Source organism: Phalacrocorax carbo, chromosome 4 (assembly GCF_963921805.1).
Source record: "Phalacrocorax carbo chromosome 4, bPhaCar2.1, whole genome shotgun sequence".
NCBI lineage: Eukaryota > Metazoa > Chordata > Aves > Suliformes > Phalacrocoracidae > Phalacrocorax > Phalacrocorax carbo.
In genome coordinates, this window is record NC_087516.1 from 73,637,593 (window position 1) to 73,659,698 (window position 22,106).

General features: G+C 38.0%; 1 long non-coding RNA gene across 1 annotated transcript in view; it reads right to left on the reverse strand.

Annotated features, from left to right (window-relative positions):
- The window catches only part of LOC135313173 (uncharacterized), a 242,739-nt gene that overhangs the window by 23,225 nt on the left and 197,408 nt on the right, over window positions 1-22,106 (reverse strand). Inside the window, exon 4 of the long non-coding RNA XR_010372798.1 lies at window positions 1,391-1,486. This is a non-coding gene — a long non-coding RNA (uncharacterized LOC135313173). The remainder of the gene's footprint in view (window positions 1-1,390; window positions 1,487-22,106) is intronic.

The following is a 22,106-nucleotide window of genomic DNA, read 5'->3' on the forward strand; positions in this document are numbered from 1 at the left end:
CAGATTAATGTGAGCATATTTTAAATTTGTAGGTCCTGTGTGCCCATCAAAACAAACCTGGAAGGCTTCTCACAGAGCTACATAACATTTTAAAATTACATCACATTGTGCTTTGTCCATTAAAATTTTTTAAGGGATTCATTGCTAAGTTATGTAACCCCCTTAGCTATACAGCCTAATTTTTTTTCCTTTGCAAATGAACACTAGTTCTGCCAAATTCTCTTGGAAAGAAATAGGAAGTTTCATAGATATTGGCAAAGAAAAACTAGAATAATTTTTTTCCCCAGATTCATCTGCCACTCCGTATCTTGCCATCAGGAAAGCTCTGAAGGAGACAAAAGGCATTGGGAGCAGAAAAGCAAATAAATATTGGAACAATTACAGCCTATAAGAAATATGCTTATTCTTTTTTTATCAGGAGAGCTATTTGAATTGTCATGAGCTTTCTGCATAGTTATTTTTACTAAAGGTAGCATGCCTGTTTCTTCTCAATGCATTAAGAGGCTAACACTGAAATTGAGGATTATCTTAAACTTTTACTGAGCTACTAAGCATTGGAGACATTTAATATCTTCCACAAGTTGTTTGGTGTCTTACTGGGTTAAGCCCTATGCAGGAATTAGCCATTATATAGGTGTCGAATCACAGCACAATATAATGCCTGTGTCTGGCCTGCCTAACCACAGTTATGGCTTTCAAAGCTCACACTAGATTTTGCATGAGCTAGCACTTTCTCTTCGTGGTCCACAGCATTTTTAAGGCAAGATATCAAAAGACTAGCAAAACGTAGAACCCTACTTAGCTCCATACATGTCATGAAAGAAAACAAATAAGAAAACACCGGTTTTATTGAGTTTACCTTCATAAGTGTGTGCTGACAGCATAATATATTGTTCTGTGCATATTTATATATTATACCTTTTGTACCTGGCAGTACAATGATAAGGGTCATAAAAACAACTGTTATAATACACCATCCTCTGCAATGGCTCATACAGAGTCTGTCACTACTTGCTTTATTTGTACAGTTAATGTTGGCCAGAATCCTGACAATATCATTGGCTTATCTGGAAAATGTAATATGATTTTTAACTTCTGTGCTAACTTACAAGGAACAATGCAACTTTTCTCCTCAAGGACATCTTCCCCAATAACATAACACTTCTCAATAAAACAGTGCAAGCTGACTAGTGGGAATACATCAGCGACTCAGGCCTCCACATCTCTCTTGCTCCATCTGCATCTGGAAAGTTATGTAAATACACAGCAGGAACAAAAAAATCAGAGCCAACTTCAGCATGGTCATTACATCTAGTTCCCGCCACATCAGCAATACTGATATGTCATCGATGAAGTACAGTATGCAAAGTCATCATTGTTGGCATCCTACCTTAGCTTCAGTGAAGAAAGACACCATGATTCATTTTCTTTGTTTTTTGTTCTATTCTTTATCTCCTTTGTTCTGCGTCTACCTGCAATCCAGAAGCTGACACAGCAATGTACATTAAAGTGGTAAGAAAATAACAACTCTTTTCATAAAATACTGTCAACATTCTTGCTACTCTTCACTGGTTCTGGGGTCTTTTTTCGGTCGTTTTTTTGTTTTGGGTTTTTTTTCTTTGTGGTTGTGGTGGTTGTTTTTTTTTTACATGTGAGGGGAAGAGTATTACTTTGGCTAGAACTAATATATTAAATTAATATATTAGTTTTAAGTATCCAGAAACTTTTATTTTATTCAAGTAGTAATCTTCATTCCTTTCCTCTAACATTTATATCACAATGCTCACCACTTACAAATACATAATTCAGTGAAGACATTGCTAACAAAACATAGAATGAAGGAATTTCTGTCACTAGTTCAGTTCTCTGTCCAACTTGTTGGGGGCCAAAACTCAATAACAGAGACTGTGTTCAGTGAAAGACAGAATGAGCCAATGCTTCTTCCTTCCCTCTACCGCAAATGCCTTTGAAATGAGAACACAGTATCTATCCTATCTGAATTAAGCTGATGCCTTAGTAATCAAAAGCATTCTCATAACTGATACAAACAGATCAGACAAAAGATTGATCTTGCACATGGACTCTCTTACCCTAAAACATAATTAAAGAAGGTCGCACTGAAACTGGAAGGCCCCCTCTGCTTCTCCTGATTAACCATTGTCGTTCGTTACCAGAAAGCTGTAGTGGTACCCAAGCATATTAATCCAGCAGCTTTCACAAGCATTACAGGCATTCAAAATGTAGGTCAACTTCTCTGATATTCAAGAGACATAACTTCTGCAATAGGGTTTTTATTATGTCATTGTCTGCTCTTATTACTGCAGCAAATGAAATATTTAGCACACAATTTATGCAAACTGGTCCTGAAAAATTAATTACACAAGAATAAAGTGTTTTCTTTCAGGCTATCTCAATGTACAGTAGAGAGAATTGAAAAGAGAGAACAAATAAAACACAGTATCATCCACAAAGAGCAAACAAAACACAGGACTAATATAAACCCTTAGAAGAGTCATGATTTTCATAGTCTACAAAGCTACAGGTTTACTAAAGTCTTATGTTCACTGGAGTTGGTAGCTTGTTTCTAAAGCAAATTTTTACCCACATTTTCCATTGTTTATCTTGAAAGGTACCTATCAATGTACATGGATAAATGTGTCACGGTCATTGAAGCAGTTCTGAATTCTGCATTGTATTATTTGCTGTCTTTAGCAATATTAATTTCAAGATAGGAAAAAAAAACCCCAAACGAACAAACAGATCAAGCTCAACAGCATTACACTTTATAGTGAACTTTTTTACTTTCACTCATATTCCAAGTAAACTCTTAGAAATGAGAGGCCTGGAAGACCTAGAAACGCAAAGTCTGCTTCTGACTCTGGTTCCCAAGATTTTTCACCCAGCAATTAGTATTTCAGTAACACATTCTCTGTGTTAAGTTCTCAATTCTTCTGCATCTTCAACTGTGCTTGGAGAACAGCAGGAAAGGAATATCTACAGTCATAACTGACACTGCTGTATTTTCAGAAATTCACAGTTTAGCAGTATTATAACAGGACTGGTATTGGTCATTATTTTATCAGGTCACATATTCTTTAACAAGTGGCAACATCCAGGTATTTTGAATAGTTTCTTGTTATTTCAGAGCTCAAAATGGAATAATTGTTTAGTGGATTGTTTTCAATTTATCAATTAAATTGGTTCAGGATTATTGACAATATAAAATCCACGTTACTAAACATGTAGCAATTGATCTGAATTATGTAAAATGTGAACTGAATGGTGTAAAACTTGAAAATATCTAGTTATTTCCAGCTGATGACAGTAAGATTCAGAGGGAGAAACAGTACTCTACCAATAAATTAAAAGAAAATCAGGATGGATATTTCCTTTAATATTATCACCGAGTTCATCCTATAGTGTGAGATTAAAAAAAATATACGCTGAATAGGTCAATATTTGATCTTGAAGGTTGCATAACAGACAATTTCAGTTATTTCCCCTTATCTGACAAAAGAATTCAAAAATTGCAAGAGAATTTTCAATTTGTCAGCCTCAAAAACATGGAAATGTTGAAGCAGGTCCCCATAGGATGGGCTTTTCTCTATGCTATAGTTGAAAATAGCTCTAATTCTCTCTCACGGTGATTATGTCCTTTAAGAATGATAAATTTGAGGAGATGCCAATACACCTACAGTGACTGAAAATAACTTCTATTTCTTCCACAGTCTAAGAGTTTCATTTAGACTTAGTATTAAAATTAAACCTTATATGCATCAAAACTTGTAAACATATTAAGCATTAAACAAAAACTTACATGAACAAATTAATGGTGAATTAGTTGGTCAGATACGTAACTTCTACCAAAAAGAACAACAAATAAGCAGGTAATACAGAAGTAGTTATTATTCACTCTTATACATTAGCTTTCAAATACCTGACATCAGTTATTAATTTCAGCAGACAAAACCATGTTGATTCTGCCACTCAAAATAAAAAGGGTCATTCCTCAGGAAACTGGAATCTTTAACAAAGATTTTAAACTTGACAAAAAGGTAAACAAAATAAGAGACCTGTAAAAAAACCATGAAAACCAGGAAAGTCGATGAGTGTCCATGCTTCCCATTGCAAAGTAACTTAATGTTCTTCCTTCTAATCCTACTGTCTCAGTTTCTCAAAGTTTGTACGATTAATTATGACCAGTCTGCCCCAAATATCCCCACACAGTTGTTGAATAATCATCCTTGGACGATTTATAAGATTTTGCTATTACATTTATTAAGAATGGGCTTTGACCCAAAATTATTCTCTGTTGTTCATTCAAAAGAATTACTTATGTTGATTTCAAAAAAAACTGGGGAAAAAAAAAAAGAAGGAAGCATATTAAAATTTTTAAGTATGATTTAAAAATAAACAGATACTTATGATAAATAAACTGTGCATTTTAGAACAGGAATTATATATTTTTTAAAAAAAAATCAATTATTAACTGAGGGAAACACGGACTCCCTGAAGCATCCTTTAGAATAAAGCACTGTCCCTTACACCTTATCTGTTTTTAGGATTCTGCTTCTGTGCATGACAGAAGTACTGCCATCAACAGGACTGAACACTGAAAAGAGACTTAGCTTCAGAAAAGAGTCTGCTTAGTCAGTGTTGAAAATATTTCCCTCTCTTCATAGTTAGCTACTTCTTATAGGAACAATATTTCTCTGTGTTTTGAGGATAAATACACTAATATTTTTTTGAGCAGGAACATGTCTGGTAGAAACTCATGCTAGCACAATTTATTGGAATTGCCTGCATTCAGTGATGAAAACAAGAAAGCACTCATCCAGCTGTTCATGAGTTGTACAAGACTCCAAATACTGGTTATTCACTGAGGTCACAACTTATCTTCCATGCTTACTTACAGAGTAGCTATATTATTTCTATTGTGAAAGAACATAAAGAAAGGTACATGCTTGTGTTCAGCCTCTACCCTTTGCCTGTTTTTTGTGGATTCTAGCACGCCGTGAATTCAGCTACACATTGACTGTGAAATACGAGAGTCTTCTACGCTTCTGCTTCCAGGCATCTTTTAATAGCTACAGTGTTCTTCTGGAGAGGCATTACACCATAAACTGTCCTTTCTTCTCAACTTAACCATATTATTGTTTAACATAACACTTTTCTACCTTAACCTAACTTACCCATGAAGTTTAGTTTAACTGTAAAGGTATACATGAGCTCTTAAGAAATAATTGTATTAAAAGAGAAGTGAGATTTAAAGAATTACAATCTAAATAACTTTTACAAACAAAATCGAATTCTCGCTAGCTAAACATTGTGTTGCTCTAAGACTGGACTGGCAGCACAGACCTCTTATTTCTGTTCCATATATTGTCATTGGCTCCATCAGACATACCTTATATTAACAAAGGAGCTGAAACGAAGAACTAGACTACCACTTCTCTACTCTACAGAAGTACTGTGAAGCTTCACTAATTGATACTTACAAAGCACTTACTTCCAATGACAGTTTCCCAGTATCTTAGCAGATAGAATTTTATTAATTATTTACCTTCATTACTATTCTTCTAAGACAAGTCTTAGTCCCATTTATAGGTATCTTTACATGGAAATCTTTAAATGTTTGCATTTTACATACTACTAATAAATACATACAGAAATGTTATTTTCAGTGGCAAAGAGAAGTTAGTAAGGGTATTTTATAGTTCGTATTATTGTTAATGTTCTGCACTGCAGTAATTACAGCTCTGTGGTCTGTAGTTATACCCAGAGCCATTCTGAGGAGTTGGACTTAATTCTGAAGATGGTTTAAGAGACAATGTACAAAAGTTAAAATTTGTAATAAATACTGAAATATGGAAAAGAACATTTTTCCACATGGGTAGAATGTTTATACTATAAGGGTTTGTGGTTTTTTGTTTGTTTCTTTCTTTCTGTTTTGGGGTTGGGTTTTTTTTGTTGGTTTTTTTTGGGGGGGTGGGGCGCGGGGCGGGGATGGGATGGGGTGAGGGGTGTCTAACTTTTCCCATCATTTGTTTCTCCTTCAGATGCTCCCATTAACTGTTGTCTGCTTTACAGTAGACACTCTGATAGAAGTTCTTTGTAAACTCTAATTATCTAGAAGTTAGTCCTCCAGGAACAAAACTACTTCAGTGAAATAACCATTTATCTGTCTATTTTAAAGACACTGCTGCTTAAGAGGTTTTTTGTTTGTTTTGTTTTTAAAAGGGGCCATCTAAAAGAAAAAACAAATCCAACACCTGAAAGGCAGTCTTTTAAAATATCGAAGTACCAGCGAGGACTACATGGACACTTAAGAAAAAGTATACCCTGTGTTTACCACTGCTAGTCAAAAAGCGTTACAGTATTTATGTAACGGAAGAGTCCTAATTGTGTCTTCACCTGTGCGAGTCCTGAATATTGACTGCTGCTTTGTATGGCATCTATAGGACAGGGGAGATGGAGGCAGGCATTTGGCTATGTGGCTGCATTTATCTTATTACTGCATTTTTTCCTGTTTTCTACAATACCTAGAAATATTAGATTTAATATTATAAGAAAAAATAGTTGTATATATACTAAAAAATAGCAAAGTTTTCTAAGAAATATTTTCAGAGAACCACATAAGAAAACTGTATCACATCAACGTATAGCAGTCATTAGACAAAAAAGTATGATACATTTTTTAACTGGCTACAAACATCTGATTAGATTTATGATGCACTAAATTATAACAGTAAAGCCAGCATAGATCTTCAGCTGAGGATACCACTTTGCTACAGGCATCACAACAGAGAAAATAACTGGCAGAAAGAGCTGAAGGGGAGAATAATTTTTATGAAGAGATTTATATTTTGGGTTTGTATCCTGGTAATAGTATCTTCACGGACTGCATTATCACTTTGTTTATTAGTAGCAGATTCCTATCTAATGTCACATTTGACCTTAAATTTATTGCAAATTGTACTACTGGCTTTTATTTTTTTAAATGAAAGGCTACAAAACGTTCATTTTCTAAAGTTGGATTTGTACAATAACAGTTATTGAAACTATTGTTGGGGAAAAAAGGAAAAGTTCTTATCAACACAGCCTTCCTCTGTCATCACAAAACCAAGGAGTGGGTTTAGATTAATCTGAGCAAAACAGAACTTTTAGAATATATATTGATTTTCTTCCTTTTTAATGCTCCCATAAATCATAATCATCATGTGCCATGCCTATGTGCCCTTGATTCTGCTAGCTATAATCTAATCTTATAACTCAAGCTCTCCAGAAAAGAACATTTTTCTTATATTTTTTTTCTTCTTACTTATGCATTTTCCACTGCATCCCCTCCAGCTCTTCCCCCCCACTCTCCCAAGAATATAGCTGATTGGAGTCAGGATGATAGTATCTCAAGGTCATCCAAATGGACTGATAAATAGCAGGATTTGTGTGAACTCTATGATGCCTACATATGTATTCAATAAGGCTTTTACAAAAGGTGGTTAGAAATACTTTTTGAAAAGCTCTTTTCAAATTTTATATTAACACACTAAAGTCTTTCTACCCTTTAGAATGGACAAACAAATTAACAATCTGCACCTCATATTGTTGTATATTTTTTCATAGAATCAGAATCATAGAATGTCCTGAGTTGGAAGGGACCCACAAGGATCATCAAGTCCAACTCCTCTCCCTGCACAGGACAACCCCAAATTCACACCATATCTCTGAGGGCATTGTCCAAGTGCTTCTTCAATATCATCAGGCTTGGTGCCATGATGCCTCCCTGGGGAGCCTGTTCTAGTGCTCCAACACCCTCTGGGAGAAGAACCTTTTCCTAATATTCAACCTAAACCTCACCCAGCACATCTTCCTGCCATTCCCTCGGGTGGTGTCGGTGGTCACCAGAGAGAAGAGATCAGCGCCTGCGCCTCCTCCGCCCCTTGTGAGGAAGCTGTAAGACTGCGATAAGGGCTCCCCTCAGCCTCCTCTTCCCCAGGCTGAACAAACCAAGTGACTTTAGCCGCTCCTCATACGGCTTCCCCTCTAAACCCTTCAACAACTTTGTGGCTCTCCTCTGGACACTCTCTAGTAGCTTTATATCCTGAATGTACTGTGGTGCCCAAAGCTGCACACAGCACTCAAGGTGAGGCCGCACCAGCGCAGAGCTGAGCGGGACCATCACCTCCCTCGACTGGCTGCAATGCAGGGCTTGGTGCACCCCAGGACTCGGTTGGCCCTCTTGGCTGCCAGGGCACACTGCTGGCTCGTTCCCCAGTCTGTGTGTGCATCCAGGGTTGCCCTGCTCCAGGTGCAAAATCTGGCAATTGCCCCTGTTAAATGTCATACGGTTGGTGATTGCCCGGCTCTCTAATTTGTCTAGGTCTCTCTGCAGGTCCTCTCTGCCCTCAAGAGTGCCAACAGCTCCTCCCAATTTTGTGTCATCAGCAAACTTAATTAGCATTCCTTCCAGTCCTGCATCCAAGTCATTTATGAAGACATTGAAGAGTACTGGCCCTAAAAGGGATCCCTGCAGAGCCCTGCGAGGGACTGCCCACCAGCCCCATGTAACCTCATTTACCCTTTGACCCTTTGAGCCCGACCCATCAGCCAATTGCTCACTCATTGCATTACCTGTTTATCCAGCTGTGTGCTGGACATTTTGTCCAGGAGGTTACTGTGAGAGACAGTATCAAAAGCTTTACTGAAATCCAAAAAGATTACATTGACTGGCTTCCCTTGGTCAGCTAGGTGGGTAACCTTGTCACAGAAAGAAATCATGTTTGTTAAGCAGCACTTTCCCCTCGTGAACCTGCACTGGCTGGGACCAATGACTGCGTTGTCTTCCAGGTGTTTTTCAGTAACTCCCAGAATAATCTTCTCCATAATTTTGCCAGGCACAGAAGTGAGACTGACAGGCCTGTAGTTACTAGAGTCATCCCTGCTGCCCTTCTAGAAGACTGGGACAACGTCTGCCAGCTTCCAATAAATGGGACCTTTCCAGATTCCCAATACCATTGAAAAATCATTGAGAGAGGTCTCATTATGACATCTGCCAACATTTAAGTACCCTCAGATGAATTCCATCAGGCCCAATCGACTTACAGGGATCCAGCAGGAGCAGAAAATCCCACACAAGTTTGGGTTGACTGGAAGTTTATCATTCCCAGTGTCGTGGTTCTCTAGCCCAGGGCTCTGGGACCCCCACAGCCCACCATCGGTGTTGAAGACTGAGGCGAAGAAAGCATTAATCATCTCTGCTTTGCCCATGTCTGTTTGCGAGGTGACCATGCTCATCAAGTAACAGACCAGCATTATTTCTGGCGTGCCGTTTGCCATTAATATAGTTTAAAAAGACCCTTTTTATTGTCCCTCACAGTACTGGCCAGCTTCAATCTAATTGAAATTTGTCAGCATGAATTTTGTCAGCATGAATTTCCTCCCTACAGTGGTGAACAGCATCTCCAGTCCTCCCATGTCACATGACTTTACTTCCACTGGCCATATACTTTCTTTTTTCACCTTATTTCTAGAAGAAAATCCATCCTCAGCCAAGTTGGCCTTCTGCCTCACCTGCTTGCCTTCTGACATTTTGGAATTGCCTGCTCCTGTGCGTTTAGGAGGTGGTACTTAAAAAGTGTCCAGCTCTTATGGACCCCAGCACCTTCAAAAGCTTTTTCCCAGGGGACCTTACTAAGTAGCTCCCTGGTCAAACTGAAGCCTGCTCTCCTCATATCCAGAGTTGAGGTCTTGTTGGCAGTTTTCCTTCTGCTACCATAGATTTTAAACTGGACTGTGTCATGGTCACTGTGGCCAAGGCAGCCACCCATCGCCAGTTCACCCATGAGGCCCTCTCTGTTAGTAAGCAACAAATTGAGGAAGGCATCTTTCCTGCTCGGTTCCCTTAGTACGTGTACCAAGAAGTTATCATCCAGATGGTTTAGGAATCTTCTGGACCTGTTGGTACCAGCTGTGTGGTATTCCCAGTTGACATCTGGCAAGTTGAAGTCCCTCATAAGGACAAGGGCAGATGACTTAGAGGCATCCCTTAGTTCCTTATGAATAACTTATCAGTGTCATCCTCCTGGCTGGGTGGCCTGTGTTAGACTCCCACGACAACATCTGCTTTCAACTGTGCCATTGCCAGCTGCAAGCTCCATGCATTCCAGCTCCTCCAATACATACAATGCCACTTCCCCACCTCACCTGCCCTGCCTATCCCTCCTGAAGGGTTCTTCAATAAATAATTTCTTCCTTGGTTTGTACTTGAAACTACCTATTTCAACTAGATGATTCTGCAAGTATTTGAGAGTATTTTATCTTTTTTATTTTGCATGACATTCCATTGTTCAGGAATGATGGCGTTATGAACTCTGTTTTGCAATATAGTGACCTTCCTCATGCTAACGCGTCTTTCATTCTATAAAGAGAAAAACAAACCGGCAGTGCCCTACCGAGAGAATAGACTATCAGTAAGGTGGGGGTTAGACTCAATATTTACCAGCCTTACTGTAGATAATGTTTTTATACACTATATTTAGGAGTAGAAGAAAAAAAGGGACAAGCAGGACATGCTTAACCAAGAGCAGACTAAGACCATAACTTCACAAACCTGTACTCGTCCCACAACCTAACTTAGTTTCAGAAAGAAATAATCAATGTTATTCCTCCTCCTTTCCCTTCTGTGCCCAACTCCTTCCCAAAAGCCAGTGCAATTGCTGACATGCCCTTCCTCATCAGCCACTAGCACCAGAAGCTTCATTTGCTGTCATGTGAATTACAGTTTACCCTGACTGCAGGTACACTGGGCAAACAGCTTTGCCCTTGCATCCTGCACCTCAGTTTATTCACTAACATCCTCCACGGTGCTTGAGGAATCTGCCAAACCAAAAGCTTATCACTGAAACTCATCTCAATTGAATAACAGCAGTTTGACACCTTTCTTCTCACCAACTCTGAATTCTTTAACGGAAATATCATGACATTATCCAAAAGCATTCACTAGCTGAGCTGAATTAAGCACACAGAAGTCAAAGACAGCAACGCCACAGGAATTTGAACAGAGAAGATGCTTCTAATTTATGCAGAGATTAAAGCATCACTTGCTGACAAGTCAAATTGACCAAAACAATTAGGATTTGATTTTATTCTATTCTGTAGGGCTGCCATTACCTTTTTCATCAGGCTACTGTGATGTTCAGTAGAGTATTGCTTTTATTTTTCCCTCAGAATAACAATTGTTGCATTATGAGTTGCTTAAATATTCATTCAGGCTTGAGAGCTAAGAAAAGTCCCCAGACCAAAACGAAAATCTGATGGAACTCCTTTCATTTTTATGGTGGTGTACTCAAAGATGTGGAAGGAAACAAATCAACCACCCAACTGCTGAAGTAGGGCAGAGCCACAGTGTGAGCCTACCAGATCCACAGAGTAAAAACAATAAAAATAGGAACAAAATGAAAAATAATTATCTATGACTTGTTCACTTTGTTGATTTATTTTCTAAAAAAGCTGAAACTGTTAGGTGAACAGAATTTTCTTACTAATCATAGATTATTCAACTAAATGGTGTACTTTTACTGTCCTATGTTTCAAAGTTCTTCTTCACTTTAAAAACATACTTTTTTTTGAAGATTAAAGATGCACACTTCATTTACTATTTCAGGCTCGAGTCTCCATTGCCTAACACCCTTTGTAGCCATCTGCTTCAGCTAAGCCTAATACAGTATTATTCAGATTCAATAGCATTTTCAACTTGCTGGGCACTGATAAAAAGACCACCCAAAAACCTGCACAAGATGTACCCGAAAGAGAAAGTGAATGCTTATGCATAAAAAAAAAAAGTTAATGTTCTGATAATAAAAAGCCAGGCCACACATTCAGAAATATTTCATTCTTGGCATACACGAGCAGTCTCTAACACTGAGCTGCTTTAGTGATCAGACTGGTTTCTGTGCACATTGAATTCTGTCTGCTAACTTATTCCCGTGATATATTCCAATTTACACAAAATATATTTGCACATACAAGTGACATGATGATTTACGGACAGAATTCAAGCCAGTCATATATGTCACCCCCTTCCCAGTTTCATCTCATCACAACTACTGACAAGATCAAAAATGCAGACAGGTGGACAATTCCAGAACATCCAGCACACTCCGCAACATGTGAAAGGGGAAGCAATCTCCGCAGCCCTGGAGCCAATGAAGAAAATTACTCTCTTGCTTTTTCCCCCTATGGTTTCTTTTTTTTTTTTTTTCTTTTTTTACACCCCCTCCAGAGAGCAATGGGGAAGGGGGAGGGGGAAAGGGAAGGGAAGCAGAAGAGTAAAATTGGCTGATAAGAAGAGAAAAGCATTTAAGCAGGATTAGTCTGAAGGCTGAAAGGAAGGGAAAATGTTCTCTTCCTTCCATGCACATTCTCTCCCTTCTCATTTTCCCTGATTTTTCCTTTGCTCCTCCTCCCTCTCCTACACACAGAGCACACAATCCAGCTCCAGTATACATGGCTGACACTGTCAGCTCCTGTTACCTCCCCATTTGTCCCAGTAGCCCTTCTGCCATCAGCTACTGGGCATGATAGCTCTTTTTTCCATCCTCTCACTTCTCATTTTGATTTCCTTTATCCCAAGGACAGAGAAGCACGATAGCACACAGTCGGAGGATAGTCTCACCTCAGTGAGAAGTCATTTAAACAGGGCTAGCTAAAAAATAAAACAAAACTACCAGATCAACACATTCATATAAATCTTCTCAGTGTCATTTAAAACAGGGCTGGGGTATAGTAACTCACGCCATCTATGAAACACAACAGATTAAGTCATTGCTTTGTTTTAAACATTTTGAGGTTTGATTGGTGATATATTTCACTTCTTTAATAGTTAATAAAGTTACAAACTAAAGAAAGATAAAACAGATAGGTCCATCAAAATTCAGTATATAAACAAGATGGGAGTACCTATGCTATAATTTACAGGGTATTCAAGACATTAAAATGCTGACAATTCATTCACATGACAAGGACTGTAACAAGATGTGAAAATGGCAAAACATCAATCAACTCTCATGCAACTGAAGGAAAGCCATTAATTTAATCTCATTTGGCCATTTTTCTCCTTTCTGAAAGGAAACCATACATCTACACAGTGTCCTCACAGAACACAACAGTTGGAAAAGAAAGAAGGAATTAAGCAAATAAGCCTTCCAGGGAATCTTTGAAAAAGATAATGTTATCCTATTCAATTCCTCAGTTCATTCCCATTAAGCAGGTCATACCCCAGTTCAAATATTAAGAGCTTATATTTTAATCTAGAGATATTGAAAAAAATCTAGACTATTTGAAAAGGATGACCAGATAGCAGTATTCCGTTTTTAGACCAAAAATCAGGGACAGCCTTATTGATCTGGCCAAGTATTTACACAGACATCATGTCAAGCCTAGAAACAGAATCCATGTCTTATTTCACAATATGAGATAAAACACATGCACTTAGTGACATTTTTCATCTAACTTCTCCACCAGTATATTAGATTTCTGAAAAAGTATCTATATTAAAAGACCATTAAGTTTGGAAATCAAACACTGAAAATTCAGGAAGCAGGAGAACTGATGTTGCCAGTGCTCGATCCTCTGCCGTGTATGTTTTATGCTGTATTTCATAATGTTAAATGAACAATGGCCTGCTATTTTTGGCCCCCAGTTATGGCTGTATAAGACAAAAGAATTTAATAAATACCTACTTACAAGATGAGGCAGGTGTTCTTTTAAAAAAAATGTCTGCGGTAATATAATGAAAGAAAATATACAAAAAGTATATTTAAAATTACTGCTGGAGGTCACTTGGAGGCCTCCATCACCACCCTCAGACACTCACAGAGAAGAACATAGGCTGCTAGGAATCAGTGCTACCAGGACTGCAGGACTGAATCTGAAAGTCTCGAACGTTAAACATTTTCTGCATGCAGTTTAAAGTGTTGAAATTCAGGTTGCACTGAATTTAAATTCTGTCATTTCCTAACTTTGGAGAACTTGATTTCCCAATCTCACCTTTTTAAACATATTTGCTACTGCCATAACTTTAAAAAAATGTTTAAAAAGCATTTAGACACCATGTCATATTTGATAAATTCATTTACAAAAGCGTGTAGAAGGTTAAATGAGCTGGAGACATGAGTTTGTTCAGTGTGCCTCCATAAATTAGCAAAAATCATATTTAGGATTTCAAATCCATATGGAATTTGATCCAAAACATAATATCAAAGAGGTGGTCTCTTTCAGAAGGCCAGTTACTCTTCCCCACTGGAAAAATATGATGCAAGCTAGATTTTTTTTGTTTACATATGTACACACCAGCTATTCTGTGAGTAAAACCTTCATTTTCCCTACAGATTGGCATTTGCAGTCCTAGGCAAATCTTTGACCTCTGGCACACCCTCCCTCCCTCCCAGCTGTCCAGGGGTGCTGATGGAAGCTTCTTAGTGACAGTCACACAGTGCATTGCACCTGGTAACCCCTGCTGGCAAAAATAACTCTTTCTAGGCAGCTGCTTATCTAAGTGCCTCTTAGAAACAGTAGTAGCTCTGCTTGTGGAGCACCAAGGGCACATTCTCATTCGGGGCAGGGAGGCTGTCTAACACAGGATAATCATACCCACTCCCCCTCCATTCCACAGGCTGCTCTCATCTGTTTACCCAGCATTGTCATACTTTTATTTCTTGTAGGCTGGACCAACAGCAGAAAAATCTGAACTACACAGTGCTTATTTGCAAAAAAAAATAATTACCATGAGCCACCAGCCAGAAAAATTAAACAGATTCCACATCATGATATTAGCACATATAACAAAGATCTGGAAGTAATGTTTAGATGGGTTCTTGGAGAGTTCATAACTGAATGCAGCTCCAAGCCACCCCCACTGAAACTCTTGCTCATTTTTGATGGCGAGGTATTTCACACCATGCCCAGAATTTTGACTCAAAACTATTGCTGTGAAAAGGCTGCATAGCAGGATTGAGTATCAGTCATAGTTTGACACTCCACTTTAGTATCTATATTGTTTACCCATCACTACCATTGACCGAGCCTGGAAAGCACAAGCTGAAACTCACGTATAGAAATATCTCATGGTTTCAGGTGGCTTGTATTTGAATATTATTTTCCCCATTTGTATTGTTCTAATGCCCTAAACAATAATATTTCTAGGAAAATTCTATTGTACAAATTAAAATTGAAGTTATTTTAGACTCCTTCATTCCAGCAAAAATGTTGCGGTGGTCATTTTTGGCTTTCTTTTTTCAAACCAGACACAATTTACACTCGTTATGAGTCTCTCCCTGTTTTTACAGGGCAAGGTACAAATAACGTGTTCTTTGCCTGTTATCCTTGTCTTCACATGGCTAAAATTTTCATACTCTTGCAAAAGTGATGATGTTCAATGAAAGCAGTATCTCTCCAGCCAGTTTCTCCTGAAGACTTTGTACAGCCACTAAGAAAACGTTGCATCTTATCAGCTGCAGCGTGTCCAGGCAACATAAGGAAGATGAAGAGAAGGAATTTCAAAATGATGAAAAAAGGCAAAAGAATGTTTGCATTACTGTGGAAACATGAGCTCAATAGCTAGGTGTTAAGAGGGCTTTGATGAGACTATGTTTGTGGACTAAGATAAACTTGTCTCTAAGGTAAAATAGAACAGTCTATGCAGTAGCAAGTCTGCTTTGATTGATGAGCATTCACACATCTTTTCACATAGAAAGGAACCATATACTTTCAGCATAAATAGCAGAATAAAAGAGTTCAGTATGTGTACTGGTGTCTCGTCTGTTGCCAAGAGCTGCATCTCTGATAACAAAATGATAGAATTAAAAAATTATAGAATTGTTTAGGTTGAAAAAGACCTTTAAGATCATCAGATCCAACCATTAACCTTACACTACCAAGTCTACCACTAAACCATGTCCGTAAGTGCTGCATCTACACATCTTTTAAATATCTCCCGCAATGGTGACTCAACCAATTCCCTGGGCAGCCTGTTCCAATGCTTGACAACCTCTTCAGGGAAGAAATTTTCCCTAGCATCCAATCTAAACCTCCCCTGGCACAACTGGAGGCCATTTCCTCTTGTCTTATCACTTGTTAGCTAGGAAAGAAAACCAACACCCACCTCACTGCAACCTCATTTCAGGGAGCTGTGGAGAGCGATGAGGTCTCCCCTCAGCCTCCTCTTCTCCAGACTAAACACCCCCAGCTCCCTCAGCTGCTCCTCATCAGACCTGCTCTCCAGACCCTTCACCAGCTTCATTGCCCTTCTTTGGACACGCTCCAGCACCTCAATGTCCGTCTTGTAGTGAGGGGCCAAAACTGAACACAATATTCAAGGTGTGGCCTTGTGGCCTCAGTCCCCTTGGGTGGATCCCATCCAGCCCCATAGACCTGTGTGTGTCTAGGTGGTGTAGCAGGTCACTCAGCATTTCCCCTGGGATTATGGGGGCTTCATTCTGCTCCCTGTCCCTGTCTTCCAGCCCAGGGGGCTGGGTACCTGGAGAAGGCTGCATACAATGAGAGTTCATAAAAATCCTAAAGGATAGTTTATAAAACACAACGGATACTAGTGTTCTGTCATTCCTTTACTAGTGCTGGTGAAATTTTTAATTCTCCTAGACTATCAGTTATGAAGCTGTTCTGGGTACTGAAAAGAAAAAAAAAGGAAAAGGAGAAAAAGTTGTGATTCCATTTTCAGTTTGTGTTCAGATTTAGAAGGGGACCTGGAAACCTGCATATCAGAAGGGACATGCCTTGCTTAGAGAGAACTATGAGCAAAAGCAAGCTATGCAATACTTTTTTATCTCTTGAACAAAGATAGGAGAGGAATATGTTGTAATGCAGGGAAGATATCAATGTTTGGTTTCCTAGGCGATTAAAGAGTGGAAAACCCTAAAAAACGAAAGAGAGGGAGAGAAACAGATAACAGTAAAAGACATATAGAATGTGAAAAGGAACTAAAAATCTGCAGAAATCAGCACTCTACCAGTAAACATCCTGAACATATAAATGGATTAAAATGTTCTAAAGGTAGCTAGAGGCAGAAGGGACTATATTCCTTGTTCACTTAATTATATTTCTCAAAATAAAACAGACTGCACTGTGCAGATAGACAGAGAAAGAGGTCCTAAATTCTAATGCTAATATTATATGGCACAATTTCTGGTTGACTAGGGACCCTCACCCCTTTTTTCTAATTGGGTGTCCATATACAACATGAATACCATAATTGCTGTCAATCTCAGACATGTCTTGATGAATATTTAATGCCCACACATTTCTTTGTACATGTTAAATATTGTGTCTGTATTAAACTGAATTAATTAATCAAGGTGAAAATGACCAAAGCTTTTGTAATGTAGTTCTAAAGCAAAACGTTCTTAAACTGAACTCATAGATGACCATGTGAACTATGAAAAATACTGAGACAAAGAACCAAACTATTAACAGAATATTTCTTACCTCCTGAGTTATGCCTATTAAGTGTATTTGTGATTGGTGGTTAAAACAATTTTAGTGTAATATTAAAACTGTAGCTATAAGGAAAATATACTTCAAGTTTTGAAGTATTGTTACACAGTGGCCTACATTTTAAGCTATTCCAGGACACTAAACACACCCTAAGAGACCTATTCTAGGACACTCAAAGCTACCAGCAGAGCTGCTTTTGCAAGTGCTTGCATCCAAGGAAAGAGGAACAGACTCCAACAGCACAACTATTCTGGATTTATCTCTATTAAACTGTCACCCTTCCCCAAATACTTGTTTTCTGTCCTCAAATACCTCTTTAAAAACTGCCAAACAAGCTTATCTTCCTTTAAAAAAAAACCAACCTAGAAGAAAGTTTTTTCTAAGTTCTGTACAGAGAAATAGAAATACAGTAAATATAAAAATTTTAATATAAAATATAAAAGCTAGTTGGAAGTAGCCATGCAGTTAAGGTGGCTGAGACAACTTTACTTGAAAGTCACTCACGTTTAGCTCTTGGCTATTGCATATTGTCAGAACAACATTGACTTTTTGGGACTATCTGTTCATGTAGAATTACCATAACTGACAACTGTTCCCATGAACAATTCTCACTATAAAAAAAAGTAATGCCCAAAAGCACACCTGTACAGCACTGCAATTTTTACCATCCCCTCAGGGTTGCATGGAGTTTTCCTTCCTCTTTATGTCTGAGTGCTTCCTAAAGCATTCTTTCATATACAGCTCATTTTTTCAGCCCTTCTCTTTCTTTTCTCATACATCTTAACAACTCCTATGTCTATCAAAACCTATTCCTTAATAACATAAAGCCAACTGTAGCTCACGAGTGCACAGTGTGGACTACAGGCTGTGATTCCGGGCTGAGCAGAAGTTAAAATACACACTTGTGTGTGGCTGTGTTGGACCTAGAAGAGGGAAATCCAGTTCAGAAGACAGAGGTGGAGGGAGTACAGTGATCTGGATGGCAAATGAAGAAGGTAAGAGGAAGAGTTAGTAAGAGGAACATGGGAACAGGACAACAAGGGAACTCAGAGATCTGGAGAGGATGAAGAGAGTCATTATCTGTCTGTATTGCAAGTATGCATGAAAGACACATGGGGAAACACAGGGAAAACAGTATAAAGCCCCAAAGGAGAAAGCATTATCTTTCTCCCTGCAAAAATACACAAAGAACAATGTTATACAAGAAAACCACTGGAGCTCTGGAGATCTTCCACATCAAAACCACACATATAACACAAAGATTTTTGTCCTGCTTATTTGCAGAAATAAAGTTCCAATTCCAGCATTTTCCAATCTCACAATCACAAAAGCCATGCAAATCAGACTGAAAAATCAAGAAATGAGAGTTGCAAAACTCTCCAGTAGACCCAATAGCTAAAAACATTTAAAATATTTTTAATTTATATTCCTGCTCTCTATTGAACAAAATTTCCCACTGCTAAGCCACTTAATGCAACTGTTTTAAATATGATGGGTACTCAAATTTATTAAAATTTCATGCCTTCATTCCTAAACATAGTTTTAGCTACCTGTTCACCCACATGTTGTTATTGTAATACTTTCTCACTCATCCAGAATTAACAAAGACAGAAAGTGTTTTTAGAGTAGGAGAGCATCATTTTCCCCCTCCTGTTAAAAAATACTAGATTTTATCTTGTGTCAATAATTCTGACAAGAATGCTGACATATAGGGTTGCTATCAATAGGCAAAAGGATAATAAAACTAGTGTCTCCTATCATTCAGGATCATCTGGTTTGTATAGGTCAGCTGGAAATTTTCCTTAATTAATATACCACTGTTTTATATTAATTAGCCCTACCTGGATCAAGATTTTCTGGGAAACCTGTAAAGAAACTTTGCCTTTTAAGTCACCCTTAAGAAAGCAGCATATCCTAAACAGGATGCTACAAGCTTACAATTAATTTTGTCAAACAGGTTAAAATTACTTTCTTAGTTTTTAATCTTACCTCACTACTTTAGCGTCAGAATCCTTTCTGATCTTTCACACGATTTGATTGATGTTTATGCATGTACATAAACATGTGCAGCATCCCAAATACGAATGTGTGCCTCAGTCAGCCTAATCATAACTCTTAGTTTATTTTAAGTGAGATTTTTAGTCTTTAACATTTTAGCCTGATAACTCTCTTCACCTCCCCTTTTTAGCTGTGCAATTGTAGCCTGGAGCGGCAAAGACGGGAACTATTCACAGGTCTCTTGAGAGGTCTGTCTTGGGAGAACTTAATACCCTTTGACTTCTCATTTTTTGTGCCTTCCAGGTGTCTAAAAGGTCTCTGAAAGGCATAAGGAATCCAAAATCTATGTAGCAAGAGAAACTGGTGCCAATGGAGGAATTTTTACTGATTTCCAAATATTGCTCTGAATAGAAGGGACAGCAGTGCTGCCGTGGCTAACACTGAAGAAAGAGAAATAACACAAAGGGTAAACAAAGCTAACTGAGCTCATCATATGGAATTATATTATTCTCCTTGCCCAAAGCTATACCTTTTTAATGGCTCAAGAGGATGATAACCAGTTTGTGTTGGCATTTTTTGATATGTACCAGAGCAGAAGCGGTCCTTCAGAGGAGAGCTCGAGCAGAGTGGGCAGAACAAACATCATAAGCCATGAAACTAATCCTAATTCTGCAGAAAGTCAGAAACCATGCCTTCCCTTTTCTAATATTAAAACAGATTAATTTATTGTGACCACTTAACATACCTTAACAAAGTAGGTGCCATAATGTTCATTTCTGTAATGATCTCCAAATTATTTCCCCCAATAATAATTTTTATATACTTACACAGTTTTTTACATGACATTTAGCCTTATTAGTTCAAATAAGAACTGAGACTTTAGGAGTATGTAAGTTTATAAAAATCCCTTTGGAAGAGGAGCAGGTGATACTGCAATGACATCAGATACACAGCAAGGTACTTGTAGTGATGTCTGTATAAAAGATAATTCACTACTTTCTTGGAATTACATGGTTTGATAGAGTAAAACACTGATCTATTCTGGACTTCCAACATTTTATTCTAACTGAACTTCTTAAAAATATGTAAGTGTTTAAAATACTTTAGGAGACTCAGCTGAGGTGGATACAAAGTACACTGCCATTTCATTTCACTAGCTCTGCACACTAGCATTCAGTTCTGCAATGTTTTTATCATTTTTCTGTTGACTGGCACTTGGAAACACCCACTTCATTCTTAGCAGCTTCACTCACTGAATCATTTTCAATTGTGTTGAAGAAAAGTGTAGTGCAAGTGCATAGATGAAAAATCGTATCTGACTACTGTGTGACTCTCTCCTTCCTTTTCTCCTATTCTTCCCTCCCCCACTTTATTTCTTTTTTTAAGCCATTCCCTGCACTTCTCTCAGACTCAGACTGGATGTTTTTTAAAGAAAATGTGCAAAGTGCATCTTTCTAGTAATAATTTTGCAACATGCACAGTAGTTTCAATATTGTTTCATTTCTTTCCCTGTAATAATTTTTAGGGTGCCAAGCTACAGAGAACCTTCATATAACTTTCATTGTCTAAAGGTATACGTAACAGTTAGCTACAAATGAAGTGCTCATGTGCAGCAAGCTTTTTTTTTTATTTCAAACAACATATTGCAAAGCCTCAGAACTTACTAATGTTATGCATTATTTATATTGCAACCTTGTGCATATCTGACTAAGAATGTGGAAACAAACTCCTCCAGGAAGCAATTCAGAGCATAAACCTGACTTAAGTGCTCTGCATTTTCCTCAGGAGAAGCTTCTCTATGTTAGGTGCCTGTAGATAGTAGGCTTAGGGCTTAGTCATAGATCTAAATAAGGATAAAACAGATATTCCCCCCAAATAAGGAGGTCCTCAGACATGTCTTCTAGGACTGGGGGGATTCTGTAGTGGGAACAGTAAATGACATGATAACAGAAATGACTCTGCCAGAACACAGAAGAAAAAAAAAAAAAAAGAAAAAAGGAAAAAAAAACTACACACAAAGCTTAAGTAGCAAGAAGTAGCTACATTTTTGCATCTTATCATCATTGTCCAACATCATCTCCAGTAGATGGCACTGACTTATGTCTTGGTATATTTCCAAAGGTGGATCACAAGGTCCTTATGGTTTTCAACATATAGATTTATAAATGCTTACAGAAGAGGATGAACTGTTTTTACTGCTTTTAAGTGTGAATTTTAAATGGAACTTTTCAGTTGCTAACCCATTCATCTTCGTATTTCTTTTTAATCCTTTATAGGGCAAGAGTCATCCTGTCCCCCCCCCCAATCTGGGGATTTATATTTGAAATAAAACTTATGATTTAATCAGTGATGAAAAACAGCTGCAGACAAGATAAAGCACTATAGTCTCATACAGAGCACAGATTGTACATAATACAACTAACAAACAGAGGAGCAGAGTGACATCATAACTGCCATTATTTCTAAAGCTGGGCTGCCTGACTGAATAGTGAACTAGAAATTGTCCAAAATTAAAAATGGAACATTTGCAGAAAAGTAGTTTCCAGTGACGATGAGGACAGAAGTTTAAATTAGAGGAAAAATATTGGTCTTCATTTAGA